General features: G+C 46.4%; 7 non-coding genes across 7 annotated transcripts; all 7 read left to right on the top strand.

Moving 5' to 3' along the window:
- Window positions 1–1,284: 1,284 nt before the first annotated feature.
- On the top strand, window positions 1,285–1,366 carry trnal-cag (transfer RNA leucine (anticodon CAG)). Its single transcript has one exon. It is a non-coding gene; the product is annotated as a tRNA-Leu (tRNA).
- Window positions 1,367–2,979: 1,613 nt separating this feature from the next.
- trnav-aac (transfer RNA valine (anticodon AAC)) lies at window positions 2,980–3,052 on the top strand. Its single transcript has one exon. It is a non-coding gene; the product is annotated as a tRNA-Val (tRNA).
- Window positions 3,053–4,717: 1,665 nt separating this feature from the next.
- trnal-cag (transfer RNA leucine (anticodon CAG)) lies at window positions 4,718–4,799 on the top strand. The gene has a single exon. It is a non-coding gene; the product is annotated as a tRNA-Leu (tRNA).
- Window positions 4,800–6,413: 1,614 nt separating this feature from the next.
- Window positions 6,414–6,486, top strand: trnav-aac (transfer RNA valine (anticodon AAC)). The gene has a single exon. It is a non-coding gene; the product is annotated as a tRNA-Val (tRNA).
- A 1,665-nt stretch (window positions 6,487–8,151) lies between these two features.
- Window positions 8,152–8,233, top strand: trnal-cag (transfer RNA leucine (anticodon CAG)). The gene has a single exon. It is a non-coding gene; the product is annotated as a tRNA-Leu (tRNA).
- A 1,598-nt stretch (window positions 8,234–9,831) lies between these two features.
- On the top strand, window positions 9,832–9,904 carry trnav-aac (transfer RNA valine (anticodon AAC)). The gene has a single exon. It is a non-coding gene; the product is annotated as a tRNA-Val (tRNA).
- A 1,665-nt stretch (window positions 9,905–11,569) lies between these two features.
- Window positions 11,570–11,651, top strand: trnal-cag (transfer RNA leucine (anticodon CAG)). Its single transcript has one exon. It is a non-coding gene; the product is annotated as a tRNA-Leu (tRNA).
- Window positions 11,652–12,634: the final 983 nt, after the last annotated feature.

The raw sequence follows: 12,634 nt of genomic DNA on the forward strand, positions 1-12,634 counted from the left end.
TTTGGAAGCTGTCTGTCGTTATTCAACGCGCGAGAGTTGTCACCGGAGGTCCTGAATCATGTTTTGGAGCAGTTCGCACGTTAGTGGCTCATTCAATCAGCAACAGCAATGAAAAAAAACATACACTCTGAGAGGAACCTCCGGACCTGTGCTGTCATAGCGTCGCTAGTATGAAGGTGCGCCCCGAGATCTAAGCCATGTTGGAACTGTAACGGAGGAATCGACAGAGAGGCTACAGAATGACATCGCATCCATTTAATTTTCTTTAAATCACTGACGAGCAGGAAAATGTTCACGGAGAGGGCGAGTGGAGAGGTGTGGCAATTGAAGCTCTGGTGAAACTCCTTCTTTGTGATTCACTCAGCAAACAGAGATGTGAAGGTGACTCAGGCGTGAGAGCTCTTCACATCGAGAACAAAAAGCAATCAAGGGCAGTTAGCACCTCTTCCGGAGTGGGGGTGGGGTGAGGTAATTACCTTTTGAGTTCTGTTACTATGTTCAGAAACTGCCTTTTAGATTGAGGTGAACAGAAACTCCATTTCTAATAAGCACCATGGAAGTTAGCAAAATGTATTGAGTCGCTTCTCGTCGATTCCCGCACAGGTTTCCGACTCACTTGGTATCCATGTGGCTCATGTCCAGGAGTGAACATCTCTGCAGCAAATTGCCCGTTTAAGGTAAAAGGCACGGAAAGTGTCATCTCGAACAGGCTCCGAGGTCAGAGCATCCTCACAATGTGATCTGTCGCTCTCGGAATGTAATGCGACTTCCGGTTTTAGGGTAGAGAACTTTCTTTGGGACCCTTATTCTGCAAAACAGACACAGTGACTGAATAAATGCTGCACGGTATGATTTGGAACACGGCCTGCTCAGCTTTGTGCATTTTCCCTGTAGTCCGGCGTGTTTCGTGTTCCGTGTAAACGTGAAAGTCGTCCTTTTTCGAGCAATGGGTGAAATCATTTAGCAAAGCAAGAATCGAAATTGCAGTAATGTCAAGCAGCTCATGGTTATTTGACCAAATCATAAGCGAACATATATTGTCACGCACTCACAGATACATTTGTAGCTGAAAAGAGTCCGAGAAGATAGACTCAGCTTAAAATTGATTTTTGTCTGGATTGATGGGCTATCATTATCTGCTGCGACATTGACATTGCAGCCGGGCACATCCCAGCAGCTGTGCGAGTCGGAGAGGGATCATGGAACCCTTTTCATGTGACTTTGCGTCTGTTGTTATGCAGGGGCACAATTGGAAATGCAAGAAAAAGGGCTGTGCGGTCGGCTGGTAGTGTGGCCGAGCGGTCTAAGGCGCTGGATCCAGGTTCCAGTCTTGAAAGGGGCGCGGGTTCGAATCCCGCCACTGCCATTTCTGCTGTTTAACTCCAATGCTGCAGCTTGTTAAAATGCTGTTTCCGCCCCCACTGTATTGATGTTGAAAACAAAAGTAAAATGCGTTTGCTTCCCGGGGAATTAACTGTGGTGTGGGACAGTGCCACGCGGAAAATCGCAAACAGCTCTGCTGTTCCAGGCAATTTGAGCGTTTACTGGAACCGAATGGAGACTGTTATTTCATCGCTGTTGTGATGAAACACTGCAGAAACGAACGACTTCCTTACTTTTGCTCCGACTGACCATACTCCGTGAAATATCCCCGGACCCACAGTTGAGGATTTTTGCTGCTGGAAGTTACCTCAGAAACCCTGAAACTCGTAATGTGGTGACTCGAATCGTCGTTATTTGGTTTTCTGGTCAATGGGGAAATCGATCCAATGAATTTCGATGTCACATGTTATTGAATTTCTCCCATTTCCTTTATTTCCGTCCTGGAGGCATCGGAACGGAAAGGGAATCTCATCGAGACTGTGATTGGTGAAATTCACTTTTTATGGCCCCTTCTTATTATGTTCTTTCTTTCTCTCTTTTCAGCATTGTCTGGGAAGTGTTGGTGCACTAAGGCTGCAGTATGTTTGAAAGAGTAGTTTGGAATTGCCCTGTTGTTAGTTGTGAGATTACTTTATGACTCATGCCCTCGGACTGTCTCACATTTAGCATTCATGCATCTCTGTGTCTGAAAATGCATTAGGCATGCCAGTTTTGTTTGTGTTCCGTGTTAAATGCTTACTGTTTTGCGATTCGCTCAGTACATTACGAGTTAACAGGGTTTCTGAGGTAACTTCCAGCAGCAGAAATCCTCAACTGAGGGTCTGGGAAAATTTCACGGAGTATGGTCAGTCGGAGCAAAAGTAAGGAAGTCGCTCGTTTCTGCAGTATTTCACAATACTACCTTTCCCGTGAGCAGTCGAACAGATGAAACGATTGTGCCACAGACTGCGACGGCAAGCTCTGCTAAAAAGTAATCCTTTAAAGCCGGTGTAAGCAACACGACGGTATTGGGGTACACCTCGTGGAATCAGATACTTCGGTGTATCTCGTCCATGCTCACCACCTAGCCAAAGTTAAACAAGTCCCGTTCCCCAGCATTTGGCCCCAATCCCGCTAAACCCATCCTATCCAGAAACTCATCCGATTACCTTTGCAATTTTCTGAGTGTAATCGCCTCCGTCACTTCCTCTGGTAGCTCATTCCAAACGCGCACAACCTTCTGTGTGGGAAATGTGCCGCAGGTCCTTTGTCAATTTCAGCCCACTCACCTTTAACCGATGCTCTCGATTTTTCAACTCACCCCAACTTGGGTAAAACACATAAATACTCAGTTTACAACCCTTCCATAAGATCATGTCGCAGCCGTTATGCTGCGGGGAAAGTCGTCCCAGCTTATTCCACCTCGCCCTACGGTCCAAACATTGACGACATCCTTGTCTATATTTTGTCATCAATTTCACGTGGTTTTTTTTACGTTTTCAAGATGTTAATTTCGCTGGACAATAACAAGCTATTGGAAACAGAAAGGTGAAACGTAGAATTGCTTCAACGTTCAGTGCTGGATGCCACTGAGCTGCAGTACGGTAGCCTCGGCTGGTTTCTGTGGTGTAGTGGTCATCACGTTCGCCTAACACGCGAAAGGTCCCCAGTTCGAAACTGGGCAGAAACTGCTTCCTTTTTCAAGTGCAGCCTTTCACATGCACAAGAACGGAGCTTCCTTGCTTGCTTTCCCATCTGCAAACCTGCCTTCGAATTTGCTTGAACGAATCTGCTCTCGTAGTGAAATGCAAGGCAACTCCATTTAATTACTGTGCAAAGCGTTATAAAGTTTTTCTCCAACCTGGTTCTGATCATATGCCATTCTGTTTGAGAGTGTAGTTGCCGCGTTCTGATCCTTCCACGAAAAGCAGTACCGCATTTGCATTCCTTGCGCAGGCGGCCCGGTTCAAAGGCAGGGAAGAAGCGGATGCGCTGGTGTCACAGCGCACCACGAATTCCTGAACTTGTCTGTCTGTCAAACGTACCCCAAAGTCGTCTCTGAAAGGCTTCATTTGGAAGCTGTCTGTCGTTATTCAACGCGCGTGAATTGGCACCGGAGGTCCTGAATCATGTTTTGGAGCAGTTCGCACGTTAGTGGCTCATTCAATCAGCAACAGCAATGAAAAAAAACATACACTCTGAGAGGAACCTCCGGACCTGTGCTGTCATAGCGTCGCTAGTATGAAGGTGCGCCCCGAGATCTAAGCCATGTTGGAACTGTAACGGAGGAATCGACAGAGAGGCTACAGAATGACATCGCATCCATTTAATTTTCTTTAAATCACTGACGAGCAGGAAAATGTTCACGGAGAGGGCGAGTGGAGAGGTGTGGCAATTGAAGCTCTGGTGAAACTCCTTCTTTGTGATTCACTCAGCAAACAGAGACGTGAAGGTGACTCAGGCGTGAGAGCTCTTCACATCGAGAACAAAAAGCAATCAAGGGCAGTTAGCACCTCTTCCGGACTGGGGGTGGGGTGAGGTAATTACCTTTTGAGTTCTGTTACTATGTTCAGAAACTGCCTTTTAGATTGAGGTGAACAGAAACTCCATTTCTAATAAGCACCATGGAAGTTAGCAAAATGTATTGAGTCGCTTCTCGTCGATTCCCGCACAGGTTTCCGACTCACTTGGTATCCATGTGGCTCATGTCCAGGAGTGAACATCTCTGCAGCAAATTGCCCGTTTAAGGTAAAAGGCACGGAAAGTGTCATCTCGAACAGGCTCCGAGGTCAGAGCATCCTCACAATGTGATCTGTCGCTCTCGGAATGTAATGCGACTTCCGGTTTTAGGGTAGAGAACTTTCTTTGGGACCCTTATTCTGCAAAACAGACACAGTGACTGAATAAATGCTGCACGGTATGATGTGGAACACGGCCTGCTCAGCTTTGTGCATTTTCCCTGTAGTCCGGTGTGTTTCGTGTTCCGTGTAAACGTGAAAGTCGTCCTTTTTCGAGCAATGGGTGAAATCATTTAGCAAAGCAAGAATCGAAATTGCAGTAATGTCAAGCAGCTCATGGTTATTTGACCAAATCATAAGCGAACATATATTGTCACGCACTCACAGATACATTTGTAGCTGAAAAGAGTCCGAGAAGATAGACTCAGCTTAAAATTGATTTTTGTCTGGATTGATGGGCTATCATTATCTGCTGCGACATTGACATTGCAGCCGGGCACATCCCAGCAGCTGTGCGAGTCGGAGAGGGATCATGGAACCCTTTTCATGTGACTTTGCGTCTGTTGTTATGCAGGGGCACAATTGGAAATGCAAGAAAAGGGGCTGTGCGGTCGGCTGGTAGTGTGGCCGAGCGGTCTAAGGCGCTGGATCCAGGTTCCAGTCTTGAAAGGGGCGCGGGTTCGAATCCCGCCACTGCCATTTCTGCTGTTTAACTCCAATGCTGCAGCTTGTTAAAATGCTGTTTCCGCCCCCACTGTATTGATGTTGAAAACAAAAGTAAAATGCGTTTGCTTCCCGGGGAATTAACTGTGGTGTGGGACAGTGCCACGCGGAAAATCGCAAACAGCTCTGCTGTTCCAGGCAATTTGAGCGTTTACTGGAACCGAATGGAGACTGTTATTTCATCGCTGTTGTGATGAAACACTGCAGAAACGAACGACTTCCTTACTTTTGCTCCGACTGACCATACTCCGTGAAATTTCCCCGGACCCACAGTTGAGGATTTTTGCTGCTGGAAGTTACCTCAGAAACCCTGTTAACTCGTAATGTGGTGACTCGACTCGTCGTTATTTGGTTTTCTGGTCAATGGGGAAATCGATCCAATGAATTTCGATGTCACATGTTATTGAATTTCTCCCATTTCCTTTATTTCCGTCCTGGAGGCATCGGAACGGAAAGGGAATCTCATCGAGACTGTGATTGGTGAAATTCACTTTTTATGGCCCCTTCTTATTATGTTCTTTCTTTCTCTCTTTTCAGCATTGTCTGGGAAGTGTTGGTGCACTAAGGCTGCAGTATGTTTGAAAGAGTAGTTTGGAATTGCCCTGTTGTTAGTTGTGAGATTACTTTATGACTCATGCCCTCGGACTGTCTCACATTTAGCATTCATGCATCTCTGTGTCTGAAAATGCATTAGGCATGCCAGTTTTGTTTGTGTTCCGTGTTAAATGCTTACTGTTTTGCGATTCGCTCAGTACATTACGAGTTAACAGGGTTTCTGAGGTAACTTCCAGCAGCAGAAATCCTCAACTGAGGGTCTGGGAAAATTTCACGGAGTATGGTCAGTCGGAGCAAAAGTAAGGAAGTCGCTCGTTTCTGCAGTATTTCACAATACTACCTTTCCCGTGAGCAGTCGAACAGATGAAACGATTGTGCCACAGACTGCGACGGCAAGCTCTGCTAAAAAGTAATCCTTTAAAGCCGGTGTAAGCAACACGACGGTATTGGGGTACACCTCGTGGAATCAGATACTTCGGTGTATCTCGTCCATGCTCACCACCTAGCCAAAGTTAAACAAGTCCCGTTCCCCAGCATTTGGCCCCAATCCCGCTAAACCCATCCTATCCAGAAACTCATCCGATTACCTTTGCAATTTTCTGAGTGTAATCGCCTCCGTCACTTCCTCTGGTAGCTCATTCCAAACGCGCACAACCTTCTGTGTGGGAAATGTGCCGCAGGTCCTTTGTCAATTTCAGCCCACTCACCTTTAACCGATGCTCTCGATTTTTCAACTCACCCCAACTTGGGTAAAACACATAAATACTCAGTTTACAACCCTTCCATAAGATCATGTCGCAGCCGTTATGCTGCGGGGAAAGTCGTCCCAGCTTATTCCACCTCGCCCTACGGTCCAAACATTGACGACATCCTTGTCTATATTTTGTCATCAATTTCACGTGGTTTTTTTTACGTTTTCAAGATGTTAATTTCGCTGGACAATAACAAGCTATTGGAAACAGAAAGGTGAAACGTAGAATTGCTTCAACGTTCAGTGCTGGATGCCACTGAGCTGCAGTACGGTAGCCTCGGCTGGTTTCTGTGGTGTAGTGGTCATCACGTTCGCCTAACACGCGAAAGGTCCCCAGTTCGAAACTGGGCAGAAACTGCTTCCTTTTTCAAGTGCAGCCTTTCACATGCACAAGAACGGAGCTTCCTTGCTTGCTTTCCCATCTGCAAACCTGCCTTCGAATTTGCTTGAACGAATCTGCTCTCGTAGTGAAATGCAAGGCAACTCCATTTAATTACTGTGCAAAGCGTTATAAAGTTTTTCTCCAACCTGGTTCTGATCATATGCCATTCTGTTTGAGAGTGTAGTTGCCGCGTTCTGATCCTTCCACGAAAAGCAGTACCGCATTTGCATTCCTTGCGCAGGCGGCCCGGTTCAAAGGCAGGGAAGAAGCGGATGCGCTGGTGTCACAGCGCACCACGAATTCCTGAACTTGTCTGTCTGTCAAACGTACCCCAAAGTCGTCTCTGAAAGGCTTCATTTGGAAGCTGTCTGTCGTTATTCAACGCGCGTGAATTGGCACCGGAGGTCCTGAATCATGTTTTGGAGCAGTTCGCACGTTAGTGGCTCATTCAATCAGCAACAGCAATGAAAAAAAACATACACTCTGAGAGGAACCTCCGGACCTGTGCTGTCATAGCGTCGCTAGTATGAAGGTGCGCCCCGAGATCTAAGCCATGTTGGAACTGTAACGGAGGAATCGACAGAGAGGCTACAGAATGACATCGCATCCATTTAATTTTCTTTAAATCACTGACGAGCAGGAAAATGTTCACGGAGAGGGCGAGTGGAGAGGTGTGGCAATTGAAGCTCTGGTGAAACTCCTTCTTTGTGATTCACTCAGCAAACAGAGACGTGAAGGTGACTCAGGCGTGAGAGCTCTTCACATCGAGAACAAAAAGCAATCAAGGGCAGTTAGCACCTCTTCCGGACTGGGGGTGGGGTGAGGTAATTACCTTTTGAGTTCTGTTACTATGTTCAGAAACTGCCTTTTAGATTGAGGTGAACAGAAACTCCATTTCTAATAAGCACCATGGAAGTTAGCAAAATGTATTGAGTCGCTTCTCGTCGATTCCCGCACAGGTTTCCGACTCACTTGGTATCCATGTGGCTCATGTCCAGGAGTGAACATCTCTGCAGCAAATTGCACGGTTAAGGTAAAAGGCACGGAAAGTGTCATCTCGAACAGGCTCCGAGGTCAGAGCATCCTCACAATGTGATCTGTCGCTCTCGGAATGTAATGCGACTTCCGGTTTTAGGGTAGAGAACTTTCTTTGGGACCCTTATTCTGCAAAACAGACACAGTGACTGAATAAATGCTGCACGGTATGATGTGGAACACGGCCTGCTCAGCTTTGTGCATTTTCCCTGTAGTCCGGCGTGTTTCGTGTTCCGTGTAAACGTGAAAGTCGTCCTTTTTCGAGCAATGGGTGAAATCATTTAGCAAAGCAAGAATCGAAATTGCAGTAATGTCAAGCAGCTCATGGTTATTTGACCAAATCATAAGCGAACATATATTGTCACGCACTCACAGATACATTTGTAGCTGAAAAGAGTCCGAGAAGATAGACTCAGCTTAAAATTGATTTTTGTCTGGATTGATGGGCTATCATTATCTGCTGCGACATTGACATTGCAGCCGGGCACATCCCAGCAGCTGTGCGAGTCGGAGAGGGATCATGGAACCCTTTTCATGTTACTTTGCGTCTGTTGTTATGCAGGGGCACAATTGGAAATGCAAGAAAAGGGGCCGTGTGGTCGGCAGGTAGTGTGGCCGAGCGGTCTAAGGCGCTGGATCCAGATTCCCGTCTTGAAAGGGGCGCGGGTTCGAATCCCGCCACTGCCATTTCTGCTGTTTAACTCCAATGCTGCAGCTTGTTAAAATGCTGTTTCCGCCCCCACTGTATTGATGTTGAAAACAAAAGTAAAATGCGTTTGCTTCCTGGGGAATTAACTGTGGTGTGGGACAGTGCCACGCGGAAAATCGCAAACAGCTCTGCTGTTCCAGGCAATTTGAGCGTTTACTGGAACCGAATGGAGACTGTTATTTCATCGCTGTTGTGATGAAACACTGCAGAAACGAACGACTTCCTTACTTTTGTTCCGACTGACCATACTCCGTGAAATTTCCCCGGACCCACAGTTGAGGATTTTTGCTGCTGGAAGTTACCTCAGAAACCCTGTTAACTCGTAATGTGGTGACTCGACTCGTCGTTATTTGGTTTTCTGGTCAATGGGGAAATCGATCCAATGAATTTCGATGTCACATGTTATTGAATTTCTCCCATTTCCTTTATTTCCGTCCTGGAGGCATCGGAACGGAAAGGGAATCTCATCGAGACTGTGATTGGTGAAATTCACTTTTTATGGCCGCTTCTTATTATGTTCTTTCTTTCTCTCTTTTCAGCATTGTCTGGGAAGTGTTGGTGCACTAAGGCTGCAGTATGTTTGAAAGCGTAGTTTGGAATTGCCCTGTTGTTAGTTGTGAGATTACTTTATGACTCATGCCCTCGGACTGTCTCACATTTAGCATTCATGCATCTCTGTGTCTGAAAATGCATTAGGCATGCCAGTTTTGTTTGTGTTCCGTGTTAAATGCTTACTGTTTTGCGATTCGCTCAGTGCATTACGAGTTAACAGGGTTTCTGAGGTAACTTCCAGCAGCAGAAATCCTCAACTGAGGGTCTGGGAAAATTTCACGGAGTATGGTCAGTCGGAGCAAAAGGAAGGAAGTCGTTCGTTTCTGCAGTGTTTCACAATACTACCAGTCGAACAGACGAAACGATTGTGCCACAGACTGCGACGGCAAGCTCTGCTAAAAAGTAATCCTTTAAAGCCGGTGTAAGCAACACGACGGTATTGGGGTACACCGCGTGGAATCAGATACTTCGGTGTATCTCGTCCATGCTCACCACCTAGCCAAAGTTAAACAAGTCCCGTTCCCCAGCATTTGGCCCCAATCCCGCTAAACCCTATCCAGAAACTCATCCGATTACCTTTGCAATTTTCTGAGTGTAATCGCCTCCTCCACTTCCTCTGGTAGCTCATTCCAAACACGCACAACCTTCTGTGTGGGAAATGTGCCGCAGGTCCTTTGTCAATTTCAGCCCACTCACCTTAAACCGATGCTCTCGATTTTTCAACTCACCCCAACTTGGGTAAAACACATAAATACTCAGTTTACAACCCTTCCATAAGATCATGTCGCAGCCGTTATGCTGCGGGGAAAGTCGTCCCAGCTTATTCCACCTCGCCCTACGGTCCAAACATTGACGACATCCTTGTCTATATTTTGTCATCAATTTCACGTGTCTTTTTTTACGTTTTCAAGGTGTTAATTTCGCTCGACAATAACAAGCTATTGGAAACAGAAAGGTGAAACGTCGAATTGCTTCAACTTTCAGTGCTGGATGCCACGGAGCTGCAGTACGGTAGCCTCGGCTGGTTTCTGTGGTGTAGTGGTCATCACGTTCGCCTAACACGCGAAAGGTCCCCAGTTCGAAACTGGGCAGAAACTGCTTTCTTTTTCAAGTGCAGCCTTTCACTTGCACAAGAACGGAGCTTCCTTGCTTGCTTTCCCATCTGCAAACCTGCCTTCGAATTTGCTTGAACGAATCTGCTCTCGTAGTGAAATGCAAGGCAACTCCATTTAATTACTGTGCAAAGCGTTATAAAGTTTTTCTCCAACCTGGTTCTGATCATATGCCATTCTGTTTGAGAGTGTAGTTGCCGCGTTCTGATCCTTCCACGAAAAGCAGTACCGCATTTGCATTCCTTGCGCAGGCGGCCCGGTTCAAAGGCAGGGAAGAAGCTGATGCGCTGGTGTCACAGCGCACCACGAATTCCTGAACTTGTCTGTCTGTCAAACGTACCCCAAAGTCGTCTCTGAAAGGCTTCATTTGGAAGCTGTCTGTCGTTATTCAACGCGCGAGAGTTGTCACCGGAGGTCCTGAATCATGTTTTGGAGCAGTTCGCACGTTAGTGGCTCATTCAATCAGCAACAGCAATGAAAAAAAACATACACTCTGAGAGGAACCTCCGGACCTGTGCTGTCATAGCGTCGCTAGTATGAAGGTGCGCCCCGAGATCTAAGCCATGTTGGAACTGTAACGGAGGAATCGACAGAGAGGCTACAGAATGACATCGCATCCATTTAATTTTCTTTAAATCACTGACGAGCAGGAAAATGTTCACGGAGAGGGCGAGTGGAGAAGTGTGGCAATTGAAGCTCTGGTGAAACTCCTTCTTTGTGATTCACTCAGCAAACAGAGATGTGAAGGTGACTCAGGCGTGAGAGCTCTTCACATCGAGAACAAAAAGCAATCAAGGGCAGTTAGCACCTCTTCCGGAGTGGCGGTGGGGTGAGGTAATTACCTTTTGAGTTCTGTTACTATGTTCAGAAACTGCCTTTTAGATTGAGGTGAACAGAAACTCCATTTCTAATAAGCACCATGGAAGTTAGCAAAATGTATTGAGTCGCTTCTCGTCGATTCCCGCACAGGTTTCCGACTCACTTGGTATCCATGTGGCTCATGTCCAGGAGTGAACATCTCTGCAGCAAATTGCCCGTTTAAGGTAAAAGGCACGGAAAGTGTCATCTCGAACAGGCTCCGAGGTCAGAGCATCCTCACAATGTGATCTGTCGCTCTCGGAATGTAATGCGACTTCCGGTTTTAGGGTAGAGAACTTTCTTTGGGACCCTTATTCTGCAAAACAGACACAGTGACTGAATAAATGCTGCACGGTATGATTTGGAACACGGCCTGCTCAGCTTTGTGCATTTTCCCTGTAGTCCGGCGTGTTTCGTGTTCCGTGTAAACGTGAAAGTCGTCCTTTTTCGAGCAATGGGTGAAATCATTTAGCAAAGCAAGAATCGAAATTGCAGTCATGTCAAGCAGCTCATGGTTATTTGACCAAATCATAAGCGAACATATATTGTCACGCACTCACAGATACATTTGTAGCTGAAAAGAGTCCGAGAAGATAGACTCAGCTTAAAATTGATTTTTGTCTGGATTGATGGGCTATCATTATCTGCTGCGACATTGACATTGCAGCCGGGCACATCCCAGCAGCTGTGCGAGTCGGAGAGGGATCATGGAACCCTTTTCATGTGACTTTGCGTCTGTTGTTATGCAGGGGCACAATTGGAAATGCAAGAAAAAGGGCTGTGCGGTCGGCTGGTAGTGTGGCCGAGCGGTCTAAGGCGCTGGATCCAGGTTCCAGTCTTGAAAGGGGCGCGGGTTCGAATCCCGCCACTGCCATTTCTGCTGTTTAACTCCAATGCTGCAGCTTGTTAAAATGCTGTTTCCGCCCCCACTGTATTGATGTTGAAAACAAAAGTAAAATGCGTTTGCTTCCCGGGGAATTAACTGTGGTGTGGGACAGTGCCACGCGGAAAATCGCAAACAGCTCTGCTGTTCCAGGCAATTTGAGCGTTTACTGGAACCGAATGGAGACTGTTATTTCATCGCTGTTGTGATGAAACACTGCAGAAACGAACGACTTCCTTACTTTTGCTCCGACTGACCATACTCCGTGAAATATCCCCGGACCCACAGTTGAGGATTTTTGCTGCTGGAAGTTACCTCAGAAACCCTGAAACTCGTAATGTGGTGACTCGAATCGTCGTTATTTGGTTTTCTGGTCAATGGGGAAATCGATCCAATGAATTTCGATGTCACATGTTATTGAATTTCTCCCATTTCCTTTATTTCCGTCCTGGAGGCATCGGAACGGAAAGGGAATCTCATCGAGACTGTGATTGGTGAAATTCACTTTTTATGGCCCCTTCTTATTATGTTCTTTCTTTCTCTCTTTTCATCATTGTCTGGGAAGTGTTGGTGCACTAAGGCTGCAGTATGTTTGAAAGAGTAGTTTGGAATTGCCCTGTTGTTAGTTGTGAGATTACTTTATGACTCATGCCCTCGGACTGTCTCACATTTAGCATTCATGCATCTCTGTGTCTGAAAATGCATTAGGCATGCCAGTTTTGTTTGTGTTCCGTGTTAAATGCTTACTGTTTTGCGATTCGCTCAGTACATTACGAGTTAACAGGGTTTCTGAGGTAACTTCCAGCAGCAGAAATCCTCAACTGAGGGTCTGGGAAAATTTCACGGAGTATGGTCAGTCGGAGCAAAAGTAAGGAAGTCGCTCGTTTCTGCAGTATTTCACAATACTACCTTTCCCGTGAGCAGTCGAACAGATGAAACGATTGTGCCACAGACTGCGACGGCAAGCTCTGCTA

Source organism: Chiloscyllium punctatum, chromosome 31 (assembly GCF_047496795.1).
Source record: "Chiloscyllium punctatum isolate Juve2018m chromosome 31, sChiPun1.3, whole genome shotgun sequence".
In the NCBI taxonomy this organism is placed as follows: Eukaryota; Metazoa; Chordata; class Chondrichthyes; order Orectolobiformes; family Hemiscylliidae; genus Chiloscyllium; species Chiloscyllium punctatum.